Source organism: Paramormyrops kingsleyae, chromosome 18 (assembly GCF_048594095.1).
Source record: "Paramormyrops kingsleyae isolate MSU_618 chromosome 18, PKINGS_0.4, whole genome shotgun sequence".
Taxonomy (NCBI): Eukaryota; Metazoa; Chordata; class Actinopteri; order Osteoglossiformes; family Mormyridae; genus Paramormyrops; species Paramormyrops kingsleyae.
This window is the reverse complement of record NC_132814.1, coordinates 23,414,584-23,433,026: the sequence shown is the minus strand read 5'-3', so window position 1 is coordinate 23,433,026 and position 18,443 is coordinate 23,414,584. Positions and strand designations below refer to the sequence as shown.

General features: G+C 41.1%; 1 long non-coding RNA gene across 1 annotated transcript; it reads left to right on the top strand.

Annotated features, from left to right (window-relative positions):
* The first annotated feature begins 15,494 nt into the window (after nt 1-15,494).
* On the top strand, nt 15,495-17,570 carry LOC111855227 (uncharacterized). Its single transcript, XR_002840832.2, has 2 exons — nt 15,495-15,628; nt 16,349-17,570. It is a non-coding gene; the product is annotated as an uncharacterized lncRNA (long non-coding RNA).
* The last annotated feature ends 873 nt before the right edge of the window (nt 17,571-18,443 follow it).

Below are 18,443 nucleotides of genomic sequence, written 5' to 3'. Positions count from 1 at the left end.
CACTCTGGCTTTTTTATGTTTTTCTGTCAATAGTGGGGCCCTCCTGGGTCTTCTTCCAATGGAGTCCATTATTGTTCAAAATGCGACGGAGGGTGCGATCAGAAAGGGACCTACCTTGACCTTGGAGCTCAGCTTGAATGGTCTTGGATGGTTTCCTTGGCTCTTTTTCTATCCTTTTGATCTAGCTGGGGTTGCATTTCCTCTTGCATCCACGTCCTGGGAGGTTGGCTACAGTCCCATGAACCTTGTACTTCTTAATAATATTGGCAACTGTGGTCGCAGGAACATGAAGCTGCTTGGAGATGGTCTTACAGCCTTTACCTTTAACGTGATTATCTATAATCTCCTTTCTGAGCTCCTCAGACAGCTCTCTCCTTTGCTTTCCCTGGTCCATGTTCAGTGTGATGCCACAATGATACCAAACAACACAGTAGCATGTTCTGTCCCTTTAAATAGGCTGAATGGCTGATGAAAAGCTTAAAGTCACCTATGATGCTAATTAAAGTTAAAGATAATGCAAGGATAAATAGTCTCTTTAGGGGTACCAGCAAATCTGTCCATACTATTTTAGCATATCTATGTAAAATAAACAACAAATAACAAATGGCCCCCACAATGTCATAAAAATCTCTAAAAGACCATTTTAGTCTGTCTTTGGTCTGTGAGAGAAAACTGAACTGTCAAGCAATTCATGCTGCTTTGTTCACTGTACTACAGACCAGAAATGTCATCCAGTGTGTGCTGCTCACTGGTCTCATGCTGGTGAAAATGTGGCTATGAATTCCTGGTTGAAGACAGAACATTCCTTTCCTGCGTGCTTCATTTCAGCTGTCAAAGAAGTGATCAGCCAAGAGCAGTTTCATTTAGAAGTGAGTGGTCTGTGATTGTTTAAAGGCGGTCTGGGAAGTCAGAGTGGTTCAGGGAACATGCTACTGAAGGACGGCAGTGTTCCCTCCACAAATCTTCTGCAGTATTTGCTTCCTCTATTAGGTCAAAAAGAAAGGCTCAGGTTAACAGCTGAGTAACATTTAGTGTGAGCCTGTGTATGTGAATCTGTTTACTGCTATGCAAGAAAAGGTAGAACTTGGAAAAGGTGCTGTAGGAATGACAGTGATGTTCCCCTCATCACCTCCCCCCCAATCCTTACTCCTCCTACACTCCCAACCTCTACAATATCTACAATTACTGGAAGGGTCGACTGGAAATGTGAAAGCCAATCAATGTGTTTTTCTACTGTCAAAATTAGAACATTTTATTAAAGGTTCTACAATTTGGCATGTAACTTTGAAACTACACCTATTCATTCTAGCTTACATGCCAATTTACAAAATATTTCCCCACCAATTAGTTAACTGTATTTTCAAGAGGTATCTGGTGTGAATCACACAAGGGCTGAAACGAGAGGTACGACAAATAAGAAACAGGTGAATGAGAGGGGCATGGATGCAGGGCATGACACTTTAAGTAAAACATGACATGTTTAAATAAAACATTAAAATACATTAATACGGAAGGCAATTAGGCTGGCGAAGCAACCTGTGTGATTACACAAAAATGATCAACACCCACCTGACATCTCTGGACTAATAGGAAAATAGTCACCAATAGTTTACCAAAGCTATGGTGTAAATTTAGATATGCAATTCAAATTGCTGAAATTGTGTCCTGATTACTTAATTCAGAATTTCAATGTTAGTTAATATTTGGTATATGTGAAAATTTGCAGCACAGGATCATGCATTTGGCAGTGACCACAGTCTGAGACTCCTCTCAGAGGAGCCGTGCTATGCAGACTCCTCTCAGACTGTGGTCACTGCTAAAATGCTCATTACCTCTCAGTGATATAAAGAACAGGTTTGGAATACAAAACTGTATTGTATAGCAAGTGTGGCAACTACGTTTGTATAGCATCATGTTCTTCTACATCACATGCCGTGCTATGCAGACCCTGCTGACGGAGGAGCTCCACGAGCGGCGGGAGGAGATGGCCGGAATGGCACGGCTGCGTGAGGCTGCCCGAGGTGTGGTGCAGGAGAGGATCTGCAGGACCACTCCGCCCGGGAAGCAGGAGGCCTCGCAGTAGAACCAGCCTGGCGGCCAACAACAGCCCCCCCAAGGTTGCGGAAGAAGGGCCGGGGCCCCCAACTGTGTCGTCCGCTGGCTGTCTCCAAAAAGGGGGGCCTGGCTGTGGGGGTCTCACGGTGCACTGTTTCCTGCTCAGGAGGACCCTCCGGAAGGGGTATCAGGTCCACATAAGGCGGGCAAGAAGAAGGGTGTGCGGCCGGGGGGATCGGTCACCCCAGCGCCTGCCAGCAGATATGCCCCTCCAGTGCCCATGAGCATTGGGAGCTGATGGCCCTCCACCAATGGAAGTGACACACCGGTGACTTGCTTCAGAACTGAGGTGGGGACTGGTGGTGGTGGTCGCTGGGACGGTCTACCTTCGTGGGGGGCGGGGGGGGGGGGCAGTATAGCATCAGCGGGATTTATATATCGCAGCATGCTCTTGGGCAACTGTAAATAGCCCCTTTCATATTATTATTGTTAATACTTATTGTGTTCCCAGTGTGCTGCCTGTGTCATATGGGCCCTTGGCGAGGCTCGGATACCTCCAGCAAGTGCGAAATACAATCAGCTGGGGGTTCAGTAATGAGCAGCAGTCCTCTGCACCAGCACCCATTCACTAGCCAGAATTGAGGAGTTAGATTCAAATTTCAAGATTTTTATTTGTCACATGCATGAATGTAATGGTACATCAGCAGTGAAATGGCATTGCCACTGCTCCTGTCTGTGCAGGCAGAAAATAAACATAGCCAACATTCATCAGCACAGATAATGCTGGGAAAAGCGAAGGAAATGCTCAGGAAGGGGAGCGATAACAGAGAAGGACACACCCAACTCACTACACAAGCATAGTTAACACTGGGCATTTTCTGCACATTTTTATTTCCTCAAAATTAAATTTCAGTTTGCTGTTTTGTACAGCAGTTCACACATGTTAACATAATATTCACTTTCCATAAAAATGTCTCAGCTGGAAAAAACCAAGCAGTATAATGTTGTTAAAGTGCCGTCTCATCCATCTCTCATCCAAATCATCTTGCAGTCTTTTGACATTAAAATAGCTACAAGGCAACTTTGGTGAAAAAGAGAAACTTCAAAAAAGAAGCCAAAACATCCATCCATCCATCCATCAGTTCTCTATACCCGCTTATCCTTTGCAATGTTGTTGGGGGTCCAGAACCCAAATGCTATGGACACAAGGCAGGGAATAACCCAGGACGGGGCGCCAACCCGCTGTGGGGCAAAGTCAAAGCATTTTGATTGAAATCCAGCAGTCTTTCATTTTGAAGTCGGCCATGAGTTGAGTATGAGAAAGGCTGACAGTTAGGTTGACTAGTCTGTGATCTTCTTCTCACAGAAATCTAAAAGTGATGATATGGCCATTATTAACTAAAATTCTGTAGTTAAATCTATGTGATACTACACTATACTGTGAGCAATTCATTATTCAGTGGCTACATGTGTAAATTGCACAATAGATAAATGAAGAGCGTAACACTAGGTTTGCCTTTTATATTCGTAGGCTACCATACATGACCAGAGGCCATAAAAGAACTGACCCAACGCAAAAACGTTCAGAAGTCAGACATTTCAGCACACAGCCGATCACTTATCTACACAAATTCATATAAGATTATGATAAGTATTGTATACAGGAAGCATATATTACATGGATGTTTTTATATATGATGATCTCACAAGCTGAAATACCTGGAGACATATATGAATGTCAAATGCAGATAAAAAGGATTGTAAAAAGGATTGTACAGTGTATCCTATCCCAAGAAGCATAGAATAATACGGGGTACACACTGGGCACAATGCCAGTGCATCACAGGGCATTGCATGCTGGGTAATGCTTAGTAAAACAGTGAACGACCCTCTGAACCCTGTCTGCTTGCTGTATGTGTTCAATTACAGCCATGTATTTGCAATTTGAAGGATCAGATTAGTGTGTATTAACAAACAGATGTACCAAATAAACTAGCCATTAAGTATACAACAAAAGATCCATTAATTATACCAATATAGCATTTTGTATTAACAGTTTTATAATGAATTGCGTGAGGGCTGCATTCATGATGTACTTGGATAAAGCCAAAACAATGCATGCAGAGGTCCAATACATTCGAAACACAATATGGACGTGGAACTGTCAGCTCCATTTAGATCTAATACATGTCATTAAATGAGTCCAGTTTTGAATAATATTGACTGGAAAAATATGGAATGTGTGATGACCCAGGCTGTCTTGCCCCTTTTTTTAGCTTCTTCCACAGGGGGGAGTCAGTGCACAGGGGGGAGTCAGTGCACAGGTGTAAGCGCTTCCTGGTGATTACTGGGCTAATTTGCTCACAGTTAAATGAGCTTGTTGGGCTCGTTACGGAAGGGTTCAGGGCGTCGTCATGCCCTGCAGCCCCCCCTCTCCTCGCTTTGGTTTCCTTTTTGGTCAGTGCATAATCCCATATATGTTGTTTTGATGTCATTAAAATTACTCTAAAATGTGGGAGAATAGTACAAATAAACCTCTCTTGATAGGTGTGTCTAAACTTTTGACTGGTGCTGTATGTTTTCTTTAATAATTTATTCTTAAATTTATTTACCCTGGTGCCGAGGGCTAGGCAGTGACTGCATCACCATGAGGCTGCTGAGGAAATTCAAAATCTCTGCACAGCAAAAAAAAAAAAGTTCTACAGCATTACTGTGGCATCTGTGCTTTCTGGGAACATCTGTGCCTGGTGTGGCAGCTGCAGCTCCCAGGACCGCAGAGCCCCACAGAGGGTGATACGATGCAGCCAGAGAATCACCAGGACAAGACCGGCCACCCTGCAGGACATCGACATCCAGCGATGTAGGTTCCGGGCATTAAGTAGCCTATCATCAGAGACACTCACCACCCCTGCTGTAAACTGTTCCAGCGGCTGCACAAAGGCAGGCGCCTCCAGAGCCTTATGGCCGGGACTGAGAGCCTGATGAGAAGCTTCTACCCCCAGGCCATTAGGATCATTAACAACACCAATTACTAACTAAAGTAAGGTATAACTTTGACGATTTTTCTCATATTTTCGCATAACTTTTATCTTTACTTTTGTATACTTTTATATGTTTCTGTATTTTTGATTATTTGTTATCCTTCTGCCTTCTTTGTTGCAGTCTGGAGTAGTGGTCATTTCATTCCACTGCTTGAAATCTTGAATCTTTAATAAGGCATCGTGTTGGCGCTGAGGCTGACGTAGTGGGTAAGCGTCATCTCACAACTCTGGGACCTGGGTTTGCATCTCGACTCCCTGAGTCATCCTGGCGTTTCCTCCATGTACTTTGCCCCTACACTCCAAAAACATAGTAAGGTTAATTGTAGTTACCAAAGTGCCCATAGGTGTGAGTGAATGGAATGTGCGCTGCAATGAGTTGGTGCCCCATCATGGGTTGTTCCCTGATTTGCACCCATAGCCTCTGGGATAGGTTCCAAACCCCCCGCAACCCTGAGCAGGACAAGCAGTTACAGGAGATGGATGGATGGAGTTATGGTGCTCAGGTTAACCATTAGGTGGGGTAGTTGTACAATTATGGAAAATACAGTCATATATTGTTATTTTATATCCATAAAATAATAATCATTTTCAAACTACATTTAACACATCTCCAATATTCAAATATGTAGCATATCTGGCTATTGTAAATCATTACTGTACTTGTTTTTTATTGTTTGATATTTATAAGAGCAAACACTTTTTTGATGGTTATAATTTGTATTCTGTAAATGAGGTATAAACCAGGTGTCTTTTTCGAAATGCTTAAGAGGGTTACATGTTCATGCGATACTGTTTAGAAAAATTTATGCCTAGTGGAAAGTTTAAGGATGTTATCATCTTAGACTTTGTTTAGTTTCTGTTTACTGTATGTTGTTGCATCCATATTGTACACAATCATCTAGATTTTTTTTAACAGATTCTTTTATCACCTTTTTTGTGTGATTATTATTAAAATATTAACACTAGGGGAATTTTACTATTTATTAGCTTCATAATTTTTAATGCGTGCAAGTTTTATTGCTTTGTGGTGCGAGACGGTTTCTCTTCTACACATATGTGAGAATGTTTTCTCTGCTTTGTGTCTTTCCTCTGGATTTTCTGGGTACCTCCTGTGGTCCAAAGAAATGTAGTTTGGCAAACTGGGTTCCTTAAATTGCCCACTGTGAGAGGGACCAGGATGCCCCCTGGATTGTTCCCCTGTCTCGTATCCTGTGCTGCCTCAGATTAGTTGTCGGCCGAGTGTGACCGTGTACCGAATGAGTGGTTGGAAGACAAATCAATAGAATTTATGGAACAAATTTGTAGCTTGAAGAGGACAAATGTTTGAAAAATAAGCAGAAGGAATTCCAAATAAATCCGCTTTACGTGAGCATGCAGGATTTGAATGGTGCATAAATTAACAACAGCTTTGGAAACATATTCTGTGGAGAACCTGGATCATATGTACTTATATGAAAGAGAAGTGAGGGGAGTGTTGTCAAGCACAAGTCCAGAGGAACCCCAGTGATGTCATGCAGACACTCTGCCTAACCATCAACACGCTTCCCTGGGAATCCCGGTATGCGAGAACTGCCCGATCAGGGAAGCCCAATCCTTTCTGCGCCTTAACTCACCAGTGGATCTTGTTTGTGGTGATGCCCCTTCCCAGCTATGACACAGAATCACTACTGGCTTCTTTACTTCTGTACGTCTGTCACACCAGCCAGACATGAGAGCTTCTTGGTTTTCCTAGAGTTTGAGCATTTCCCTGGTGAAATCTACCCTGTCTCCCCAGTTTTTCCGATTCTGTTTCTGCCCTCAGGGTACGAGACCTGCCTGACCTGCCAACTGCCTGCACACATTTCCTGACCTTTACCCGTCCACTCACCACTGCATTTGCCTCCTGATTGTGATGCTGTTCGGATTTCTCTGGCATTGACCTGGACTGTCGACTCTGAGTTTGTCTTGCTCCTAATAAACCGGCTTTAGGAACCTGCTTCCACACAAGTGACCTTCCTACCGTACATTACCCTCACAGTCTATGCTTTCTGGCAGTCAGACTTGATAGAATCTCTTTATACAATGCTCAGAGATTTATTAAGGAAAATCTGTTACTTTAACAAATGGAAATTTACAAATCATCATAACAAGCATGATACATTAGATCAGTGCAGCATATGTGCTTAAATTACTTCATCAAGCAGTCCTAACTGAATGAATGATATTAAACAGATGCCAGGAAGAAGCTGTAGGAAATATAGGAAGTGCAGAGAAACCCCCATGATCACAAAAACAGAGGCTCGAGCACTATGATGGTTAGTTCAGTACAAACACATAGTTTGTTATATAATAAAAAATCATAACTTTATTTGTTTACAAAAAATACAATATAACCAGTTGTTTTAAGCATTCATTTCAAGCGGTAATACATTAGCAACATTTTTACAGAATTAAGCAAGTGTCCCAAACCTTTCTGTGAGCCTGTATATCTGTCATAGGAAAGTAAGATACAATAAGCCACACCTGAAGAATTCTTATCTATTTGTAACATGGCAAATGATCATTATAGACTTATAAAGACCCTGGGTGGTGCAGTGATTAGCACTGTTGCCGCACCTGTAGTACCTGTGTTTGAGTCCCCACCAGCGTTCCATGTGTGTGGAGTTTGCGTGTTCTCCCTGTGTCAGCGTGGGGTTTCCTCTGGGTACTCTGGTTTCCCCTCACAGTCCAAAGACATGCTGAGGGTAATTGGAGTTCCCAAACTGCCTGTGCGTGAGTGTGAGTGTGCCCTGAAATGGGTTGGTGCCCCATCCTGGGTTGTTCCCTGCCTTGCACCCATAGCCTCCGGGATAGGCTCTAGACCCCCCGCAACCCTGAATAGGATAAGTGGTTTCAGAAAATGGATGGACTAAGGCCCATTAGTCAGGCTTTTAGGATCACAATAGTGCCCAGCCCCCCCTGCATGAAACTACTAAGTGCCCTCACAAAAAAGTCTCTTCATTCTTCCAGTTTCGTTTACCCAGTACAGGGTGGAACCTCTCAGGAAGTAAGGTCACACCCTCTAATGTGATCAATTTGCCATTGCCAATAAATTAATGTAACATTTAATATCAGATCATATACATTTCCTTAGTCATTCATTTTCAGTACATAATTAAAATAAGTCTGGTCTTTCTCCCAAGAGACCAAGGGAACGTGGCTTGGAACTCCCTCGATGGAATGACAGTTCAACACAGACCTCATGCTCACATACTATGCTCAGTTTTTAGTTGTTTTTGGAATGTGGTAGAATCCTGGACCTTGACAGAAGCCCTTACAAACGTGATATAGAAACACAACACTGGTCCATAGTACTATGCGCTTCAGACTCCTAATAATCTGAACAATTGGAGATGGGAAGGAAACACTGCTAGAGGTGTGAGACCACAGTGGTGCCCACTGCTTAACATTTATATCGTTTATATAGTCTTTGCACATTAGTTGTGTGCAAATAAATATAATCTGACATAAAGCCTATAAATACAATCATTTTCAAATGATTTCATCAACATTTGGATTTTGGTATTCAGTTGTCATTTTTATCAGCACTATAGGTCAGCCTGCATTGTGCTCATGAATTTGCTTTTTCACAAGCATGACACATACCACACCTAGTGTAAGGTGTTGTGCAAGGTAGACAGAACATAAAGACATCATTCCAAAGAATTTCAGACAATCCTGCACACAAAAATCTCCCATAATTAGAAATGCTTCTATTAAATCCTTGCCGTAATTTGGCTGTTAAGATGTTAACTGCTCCGAAACGTGAAGCTGTCGACAGGCAGAATGTTAACGGATTTTAAATTGTTTTCAAGAGATAGTTAGACTGCACCCTCTGTAGCAACTTAAATTTACTGGTGTTAATGCAGCGGTTAGTCACTTCCCTTTCGTAACAACCAACTTAACAGCCAAATGTTGAAATACATTGTGCAAAAAATACAGCAAGTTGCATGCACAACATAGTAGAACATCATAAAACATAAGCGCTTCACTGTGGAGGACTTTCATAATTATGTACCAGTGCTTGGAAAACTCTCAAAAGCTGTTTTTGTATTTATGCAAATTTTCTCGGGATTTTCTAGATTCCTCCAACAGGACAGAGATATTTGGTTTGCTTGGACTGGTGTCTTCTAATTGCTCCAAATGTGAGTTTTGTTGTGTTCGCCTTGTTTGGCTTTGTGATGGACTGCCATCATGCACAGATTCCTTCCTTGAGCTGCCTGTCACTTGCAAAAGGCATAAGGCAACCAAAGACACACGCAGAGCTACTAATCACACTGCAGTTTAGGGGGGAAGTGCATTTCTCAACAGAGGAAAGAGCCAAGTATGTCTCTAGCAACTTGCCCCTTTTAGGCAATGTAATAAAATGCCCTTAGCAATGTTAGTGTAATCAAATACAGAATTGCATTGTTGTCCCAGATTCCATTTATCTAAATAATATTTAGCCACTATTAGTTAAGCACTAAAATCAACTTGTGGATGTGTGTTTCACATTTTCAAAAATATCTATAAAATTGTAGCCTACTTATTTTGAAAATAAATTAAATTAATTAAATTAAATTTTCGGATATGTTTCACCCATTACATCAAAACCCGTCAGGTACCCGTGGGTACCCAAACCCATGCAAGCCTCCCAGCCTGAGTACCCAGCGCCTGGCCAGAGGGCCCGCCCAGCCCGTCTTTGCCTCTGAGCCTGCGCCACCTGAGCCTGCACTACCTGAGCCTGCACCACCTGAGCCTGAACTACCTGAGCCTACACTACCTGAGCCTGAACTACCTGAGCCCGTGCCACCTGAGCCTGCACTACCTGAGCCTGTGCCACCTGAGCCTGAGCTACTTGAGCCTGCGCTACCTGAGTCTGTGCCACCTGAGACTGAACTACCTGAGCCTGCACTACTTGAGCCTGAACAACCTGAGCCTGCACCACCTGAGCCTGCACCACTTGAGCCTGTACCACCTGAGCCTGCACCACCTGAGCCTGCACCACCTGAGCCTGAACTTCCTGAGCCTGTACCAACTGAGCCTGTACCACCTGAGCCTGCACCACCTGAGCCTGTACCACCTGAGCCTGCACCACCTGATGCTGCACCACCTGAGCCTGCACCACCTGAGCCTGAACTTCCTGAGCCTGTACCACCTGAGCCTGCACCACCTGATGCTGCACCACCTGAGCCCAGCGTTCATGGGTCCCTGGCAAAGGGCCTTAGCCTTGGCCCCGCTGGAGGGGTAGAGGATCGCCCATCCTTCATGCACATTCGTAATACCGATCAGATCAAAGCTCTGCACAGTCACTTCAGCAATTGAAGCACAGAACATTGGCCAATCGGGCTCAGAGTTTCCAGTCTCCATCAAAACGCAAGAGAAATTCTGCCGGAGGTGTGAGTTAATAATAATAATAATAATAAGTTGAAGGTCTTCTGAGCCAAGGCCTCTACCAAACGCTCCCTGCACACCCTAACTATACTACAGGTATATGTTTTCACCAAGATGCCCAAGATATATGGTTGTAGATCTGATGATTCAACAACAAAATCCATCATCAATCCATGAACTAGGATGTTCTGGTGCTACAGTATATGCACCTTTATGCTCAAACATGGTGTTTGTACAGACAAAGTCCAGAAACAGAGCACCACTTGGGTTCAGATTTGGCAGGCAGTTCCTCTCAATCACACCCACACAGGATTCACTGTCATTGCCCATGTGAATGCCACACTCCCCCAGCAGAACAATGGAGTCCCCGAGGGGGGGGGGGGAGGGGGCACCTTCCAGCAGCCTATCCTCAGTCTCTAATAAGGCTGCAAACTTTGAACTGATGTTTGGTGATAACAATCAGAGTCAGTCCCCTAACTCGAATTTGAAGGGTGAACTGTGTGGTCTTACCGCCGAAACGAGGGGGGGGGGGGGATATTGCGCTATGAGTATACCCACACCATGAGTATACCCACACCATGAGTATACCCACACCCACGCCTGCCCATCACCTCTCACTCCGGAGTAGAAGGGAATCCAGCCTCTCTCCAGGGACCTCATTTTTCATACTTTGCACAAATGTTATCATGAAACAATGTGCACAGACGAAAAGAAAAAAAATGCACTGATACAAAAAAATGTGGATTTATTATACCTGGTGTATGCACTACCTGGTGTATGCACTACCTGGTGTATGCACTACCTGGTCTATGCACTACCCACTCTCCCGCTAGTCTGCACTTACATTGCATTTAACGTTCAGGGCCCAAGCACACTTTTGTCGCTATCGCTCAGCACAATGAAGTTCACAATAAATGTCCTTATTTTTGGATTAGGGACATTTTGGGTGTGGTAACACACGGCCTTCTTATAGATTTACTGAGTGTGCAATGAAGCAATTTTCATTTACTCATGTTTCAGGCATAAGAAGATAGTTCAGTTTTGTATCAAATATCTTGGAGTTTTTGTGTGTTGCATCCAGTTGCTCCTGGATATTCTCATCAGTCCAAATTTTCAGCAAACACTGCACCTCTGCCGCAAACGACAGTGATCCCTTTGCCACCGTGTACCGTGTACAGAGAACATGTGCACAGGCGTTTGCCAATTGCATCATTGACATCGTGTCTGTGTTCCTTGTTCGGGGACTGTTACCAATCACACTGGAGGTGTTCCGTGCCCAAGTCCAACTGAACCGTGCCCGGGCCCACCTCTTCAAGCAGGTCTGGGCCTGTTTTTCTGTACCATCCCTGGACACGGTACGGAGCCTAGCGTGAGTGCACCCTAGAAATGTGTGCTGAGTGGTAACACATCGCCACCACAGTAAATTTCATCAGCACTAAAATCAACCCAAAAAAAAGTGCTCGTATCTGAAGATTGAGAGAAACGACTTGAGCACAGGGCCAGTGTGACTTCATTTATCGGGGGTAAATCCACAGTATTAGTTCTAAGCCATTTGAGACAGGGGGGTCGGGGGGGAGGGGGGCAGACTGGGGCCAGTTGTTCTGCTGGGGGGGGCAAATGCATTTGACCTTAATGTCCTCCAGCTATTACTTACATAGATTGCCAGCACTAAGAAGCAAAACACAATTTTGAAAACTGATGTTATTTATGCAATGCTTTGCAGTTCCATTTTACAGTTTTTATAAATAAGTAATTCACTCTGATTTCTTGTTGAGACTGTCTTGCTTCCACAAGCCTAGTTATGTTTTTTCCTGTCGGTAACTTTGCTTTTCACCAACTGAAGTGACTCGACGACCCGACGCAGTAATAGTTATAATAACAGCACGTTTATTTCAGATCCATGTAGCATGTGTATTTAGGGGGGCACAGGGGGGCATGGAAGTTGTCACAGGGGAACTGACCCCCCCTAGAACTGCCCTTGCAAACCAAGGATCGTTCTGCTAAGGCCCCTGCCTTCGAGTGCCACCCGATCCACAATGCACTGGACCCCCAAAGTCGCCCCCCCCTGCAGGTGGTGGGCCCACAGGAGGTAAATGATAATCCTTAGTGAAAAGCCTCAGTGGCTGAATGAAGACAATCGTGCGACATGATTAGCATGATGGCTTAGAATGGACTTTTGTGTGGGAGTTTTAGGAATTCCCATTTATAACAATACATTAGGACACAAGGAATGAATGGGTAACCATCACCTACGTCTCAAGAAGGACACCCCCAAATCTAAATAAATATAATGCATATATAAATAAATTTTAGTGTATATAGATATAAATGTAAATATAGGACAAAAGTACTACAGAGCAAATCTGAAGGTTCATGGAACAGATGAGCAGTTATAATCTGTAAGGACATGTCGTAATTGGTAGTAATTAGAATCTTTTTGGATTTAAAATACCACCTGTTTTTTATATAAGTACAGTATCGTGACTGAATGGGTGACTGTCCTGCTAACTCTTATTTTTTCTCTGCACAAATCAAACAATCCCTCTTTCTGTTTAAGACTTCAATTAATATAAGTTCACAGTATATGACTGTTAACTCATAGCTCATGGTGTCTACTCATGATTTATTTTGAATCCCAGTCAGATGGAAAGAACATTCATGTGGCATGTCCAGCATGTCCCACCAGGGGGTGCAATTTCCTCTGAACGCTTAAATTTTTGCCCATTGGTTATCTTAACTTTTAGTTCATTTCAATTGCTTGTTACTCCAATGAAATCTACACACCCGACGAAGTATTATACTTAATTCAAAAAAGAAATATAATTTTACATATTGTAAGAATGTAAGCCTACATTACATATGCCTGGATTCTCATTTGATAGCTCAAGTTTGCCTATAGAATATGTTTTTCAGAAGATGAGTTAAGATAAGGGTAAACTCAGAAGGTTCATTGTAAGTACTTCAATATATGTGCTAATAAAAAGGAGGAAGTTTTGAACCGTTGAAGGTTAACAGAATCTTCACACTCACACCCTCGTGAAATGACTTATCATCTTATCAACCTTCATGATGATACATCAGGACTTTGACACATAAGTGGCTCTCTGAACATTCTGACTCAACGTTCAGCATTGCATTCTATTTTTAGTTTTCATTTATTTTATGTCTCACTTGAAACTAGACTTTTTTTTTAAAAAAAAAGAACATGAAGGTTGGGGGAAAATACTAATTTTCTGAGTACTTTGTAATTTACTATGTATATTTCCTTGTTTGACCCACTTACAAGTTTATTCGAGAGAAGGAACAATATGAAATTCAACTTAAGCAGGAACAGTTTTCTTCAATTTGCATCAAAAGCACTTTTGTATTTACATACTTATTGCTCTTTTATTGGAGTTATAGTGTATAAATAAGGTACATATTGGTATAATATACTGAGAATATGTCATGATTTTCAGCATTAAGAATTTCATTATTGCATATCTGGCATTAGCACTTTATAAAATACATGGTAATGTTTTATATTAACTGCACCTTCACCATGCATTTATTAAGCATTCATAGAACATTCAGTGTACCTTCATAATGCATTTATAATGCACTCAAAGAACATGCATTAGGAGCATATAAGTATACTTCCACATGTCATAAAGCATTGCATTCATAATACAGTAGCACTTAAGGCCAAGTTTTTAGCAATGCATAAACACATTCATTATGCATTATAATGCATTCTTTATGCATTATAAACATGGCCATAAATATTTATAAAAAGGCATAACATGTTATAGCTATGTTTTTATGTATTATGACTACCTTATGAAGCTCTCATCTATTATGCACTATAGAATCCTCTATAATACATTACAAAGCATCCTTTCTCTTATACAGACCATTATAATGTATTATAAAGGTATCTAAAGTGCATTATAGATGAGAGCTTCACAAAACATTCACAATGCATAATACACTTGGCTATAATGTGTTATGCCTTTTGGACTGTGGGGGGAAGCTAGAGTTGAACAAGACATGACAGTTGTACTATACATTAATAACAAACATTATAATGGTATAATCATACACTGTTTCTTATTGATGCATATTGAAGCTGTTAGGGTATGTTAGGGTGTTATACTTATGCTGCTTGTGAATGTGCTTTGAATGCATGATCATGGTGCACTGAATTTTCTATGAATGCAAAAAGCATGCATTATGAAGGGGCAGTTAATGTAAAGCCAAATATTTTTCTAGATTAAAAGGTGATTTAATTATCTTTTTTTGTGCACAGAAGAAATTTTCACCCATCCATCTTCTAACAAAGTATCCAGTACATAGTTGAGGAGGGACTACAACCTATCCTGGGCAGGATGGAGGACAAAGAGGGAAACCAGGACAGTATACTAGGCTATTTAAGGGTACACACTCACACTCTATAGCATTTTACAGATAGGACTGCGAAATGGACTATCCAGTGAAAAGCCACACACACAGGAAGGGCATGAAAATTCCACTCATCCAGAGCAAGATTCAAACCTCCAGTGCTGGAAGCATGAGGCAGCAGGACTTACTGAGCTATTGTACCCTCATATGCATTTTGATCTCACTTTCCATTTTCCTTTACCATGCACAACACGTGACTCTTCATGAGACCTTTCAAGGTCACGTAGCTTAAGAGATGAATGTAATAATGTAGTCATCAAGCACCTCCAGACGTACCTCTCTGCAGACACCAGTATAACCAGTCAGACAATTTCAAGTGATTGTGTTGTTTTTCAGTTTATGTGCATTACCCGTATTTTGTCATAGTAAAATGCTTTCACAATAAAATGCTTGAAAGAAATGCAGGCTGAAACCCTGCAACATTTTGCAAAATACATTCAAATTGCTATCTGTAGTTTCACAAGCATTCCATTTTGTCACTTAGGTTCCAGATATTTCCTGCGAACTAACCTCACAGTTATCTTCCTCATTTAGAGCTTCCTCTTTGCAGTGCTGCCCTATTAATGATCGGACGCTCTGCCTTATATGCATTGTTGTCTGCTACGCCAAGAGAAGTACTGTCTGAACTGAGAACACAAGCAAGGGGCTTCTGGGAAACAACGCAACTGAAAATCTTCCAATGACCGAGAAGCTCAAGTCAGGTAAGTTAGCAGAATAATAATTTAAGAAAATCGTAATCATACCAAAACGACAGTAAAATTATACTGTGTTTGCATTGACAGCGCATACTGTAGTATTTTAGGTGAGAAATTACTCTTTATCTCTTATGTTGTGATTATTTTAGTGAAAATGAAAATGTAGATAATGGTTTCAATGTACTGCTTGGAACAGAGAAGAACTGCACACGAAATAAACCACTTTCATTATGGTTAATATCTCAAGAAAGAAGAACTTTTAAATATTTCAGTTTTCTTGTTTTACACTCTTGTTTTTCTGCCTAAGTGTCTCTGCAGCACAATCCTCACAGTCACACCATAGTTTTTTTTAAGGTAACATGAAATTCATCGACTTAATCGCCATGTTGAAAAAATGTCAAAAACCTTCTCAATAAATATCTGTGATGTATAATCACTTTTAATACCCAAATTTGGAATTCACGGCAGCTATTTTATATTTTCACTACAAATGAAACAGACTGTTCATCTAAGGTAATGCACAAGCTAGAAATATTTCATATATGGTAATCAGTAAAAATATTAAATTGGTAATATATTGATTTTTAATTAAAGCATTTTTCATGTATTGTTTAATGTACAATTATTAATTTAATGTATACCTTCTGTCTTTCTATTTAACTAAAGAATCAGGCCTACATAAAAGTATTTTTTTTAATAATCCATGTGCCATTCTTTAACTTTCAGGCGTTTGAAGCTCATCAGTACAGTCCATCCAAAAGGCTTCCCCACTTAGTGTATTTGACAAGCTGAGTCGGACACTCGGTATGTCAGGGTGTCAGTTTGTCAAATACCCCAAGTGAGAGGTCACTTATCGCCATGGTGACGTCCCGAAGTTCCCAGGCAACCAGATTCAAAGATATCGTTGGAGTCACAACCTGTAAGCTTGCAGTTATCTCAGAGCACAGTTTGGAGCCTGATGTTTAATCTCTTTTCTCCAAGCTGCTTATGAGAAATCTGTATGCACAGTTTAATATGTCAGAGTTGAATATTTTTGTGATTATATTTAATACATTTATACCAGAGGAATCCTATTTCTTGTCATATATGTCAATATGAAACATTTGAATAAAATCTAAAATAACTTTAATCATGATTGTATGATATGCAAACTAAAATATTTTTTGAAAAGTAAAGTTAGAAAAATATAATGAATTATGTATATATATTTTTTATGATTTTTTCTATAATAAAATGTAATCTTGGCATGAAATGACACCAAGATAATTAGGTACATCATAGGGTTAATTCATGAACTTCAAAATGGAGGGCTATCTGATGTTATTTTATGCCATAAGCCGTTTAAGGCTATCAATAATGGCATTTCTGGAGACTTCCCCTCGCGTGTAGGCTTTGAGTAAGAGAGGATGTGTGTTATCTTGTGATCAGATGGCTATATATGGAACATGTGTGCCATTGTAGAAGAGAACGTGGTCATAGAGACACTCACCACAGGCAACCAAAAGACATGGCAGCCTTGGGTTACTACTCAGCCCTGAACTGTTATATTTTACTTGGAAATGAACATTTTAAAAGTGGTATTGGGCCGGGGTGTCTGAGACCAACACCATCTACCAGCCCCCACTGACAACGTGAAATGAGTCATAGTGAACTAGCCTTTCTGGTCCTATGCAGTGTAGTACCTTTACTCATTGACTTTTGATATTGAAAAGGGGCATATATTATGCAGTGAGTAGAGTGAAAAGGCAATTATTTCTTGCCCTTATATTATAAACTTTAAGGTTTCACTTCCTCAACCCTGAATTATGTTTCTTTTGTTCTTTCCATTCTTATTTCTCTGCAGTGGGACAGGATACTTTCGATTTTGTTATGTCCATGAAATATCCACATTAATATTTCAGTTATTTCTTACTCTGTTAGTATATAATAAACTATTTATTAATCTTGATTCACAACGACTCCCTCTAGAAATCTCTGGCAAAAATATATATGAAATTTGTATATGCAAATGGTGCAATGGCGCAGTGATTAGCCCTGGATCCAGGGTTCGCGTCTCTGCTCGGTCCAAAAGCATGCTAAGGTGAACTGTGTCTCGTCAATCACATTATTGATACCGTCCTGTTCTTAAGCTGTTTATTTTTTAAAAGGAATTAGTGATGTTAGCCTATTTTTTATTCAGGGGAATATTTAGCTTCAAATTTTATTTTAGCTCTTAAAAAATGACTGCGGTCTGGACCTCAGTGACCTCATAGCTGGCTACACCCCCTGCCTGTTGTGCAGTTTTATTTTCAGGTATGACTTTGGCCTAAGTGGGGGTGTCATGTTGCATCAGTAGGTGGAGTGAGCACCCTTACAGTATGTGTCCACTTTGCTTGTTCTCCCCAACTTGTATGGGTTACCTCTAAGTATTCTGGTATCCTGTGGGCCAAATATATTTTCCCAAAAAACAACAGAATGTGCAGAATTACAAAGTAAAATTAAATGGAATATTACATACAAATGAAAGGAAAAAGCCAGACTGGGCTATTTTCTTCCGTTATGCATGTACACCAGGGAAAAAGCATTAACATAACCTATGCATTTTCACAAACTATATTGCAATATACTTACAAAGGCATCTGAAAGATGAGCTTTTTCCTCTTCCTCTTCCTTTTCTTCGACGGTGCAGTTCATGGAGGGTCAGAATATCTTGGTGGTACATACTGCCACCTGCTGTTCTTGAGTGCAATTACTCCAGTAACAAAACCCCGATAAATTCAAATCCTGAAATATAACACATAATACTGAGGCCTGTCGTAATTTTTTAATACTAAAAAAATCC